Genomic DNA, 1,429 nt, shown 5'->3' on the forward strand with positions numbered 1-1,429 from the left:
AAAACACTCGAGAGAATAGAAGGGAAATTCCTCAATATTACTAAGGGCATTTTTACAAACCAATAACCAATATTACTCTCAATGCTGAGAAACCGAAGTCATTCCCTCTGTGAACAGGAACCAGACAAGGATGCCCTTTATCACCACTTCTATTCAATATTGTGCTGGAAGTCTTAGCCAGAGCTATAACACAGGAGAGGGAAATTAAAGACACCCAAATTGGCAAAGAAGTAAAACTCTACTTGCAGAAAATATGATCCTATACATAGAAAATCCCAAAGATTCAGCAAGAAAATTATTGGAACTAATTGAAGGATTCAGTGAACTTAAGTTTTGGGTTTTTTTTTTTTTTTTGCATATAAAATATCCTTTGATTATTTACTAAAATCTGCCAGAAGAGTGAAAGAGTGAAAGGAATGTTATTAAGTCTTTATAAACAATCGTGGACATATTCTGACACTGTTGGTCTCTATTTCTTGGTTGCCTTAACTGGCACTGGAGACAGCCTGCTTCTTCAAGTGATCCATGAACACTTGCAGGCTAATATTGTCAGTTAGGATGGGTGCTCCAGTTTCCTGTCCTCAAGCATACAGGTTATTGTGTGTCTGGGATGGATTAATTTTGTCCAAATGGAATTGGGCCTGAATATCTCCGTGTTCCGTGTTAATGTACTGTGACATTGGGAAGCACGCTTGCAGAATTTCCTGAGCATCATCCAGATGGTGCCTGCAGAAGATGCTTAAAGTTTTTGTATTCAGGCATGTCTTGGTACCCAGCTTTATGCCACTGGGCTATGGTCTTGCCAAGATAGATGACAATTTGGAAAAAAGTATCCATCAGCAAAATCCTGTCAGCTAGGATGCTGCCGCTGTCCTGGAGGACTGGCTCTGGTGGCCCATGGAATGAATAGGAGTAGAGGATGGGCTGGATCATGATAAGGGACTGGGTCAGGTCCTGTTGGGCAAAGTGGTGTCTATAGTACGAAGATTCATCGGGACTGTTGTTAAACATTTGGAGGAATAGCGATTGTATAACATGGAACATGAACTGAGGATATTTAGAGAAGGAATCTCATAACCTAAATGAAGTGGGATCTTCGTTGTTATACTGTCCAAACTTCTGACACAGTCTAGCCACCAGAGCACATCGGGCCCCTCCTCTAACTCCCCAAGCCATGCCATCAGCATTGCCACAGTCTTCTGTCACAAGACAGAAAACTTGTGAGACCCAGAAAGACAAAACAGTCTGCTGAGTTGTAGCTTTCACAAATTTCACTTCTGTATTCCTAGCTCCTATAGTGCTTGAAGGAGTAGGCATCCAATAAATATTAATTGAATGAATGAATCACAGCACTAATATCTCTCTTATTAATAACTATGAATGGGTTTCACGATCGATGACAGGAAAGATTTTCTGACTGGTATCAAAG

The 1,429-nt window shown here is 40.6% G+C and overlaps 1 pseudogene; it reads right to left on the reverse strand.

The window, feature by feature from the left end:
* Positions 1 to 485: 485 nt before the first annotated feature.
* On the reverse strand, positions 486 to 1,187 carry LOC102817269 (annotated as a pseudogene).
* Positions 1,188 to 1,429: the final 242 nt, after the last annotated feature.

This window comes from Chrysochloris asiatica, unplaced genomic scaffold (genome assembly GCF_000296735.1).
Source record: "Chrysochloris asiatica unplaced genomic scaffold, ChrAsi1.0 scaffold00063, whole genome shotgun sequence".
NCBI classification, from domain to species: domain Eukaryota; kingdom Metazoa; phylum Chordata; class Mammalia; order Afrosoricida; family Chrysochloridae; genus Chrysochloris; species Chrysochloris asiatica.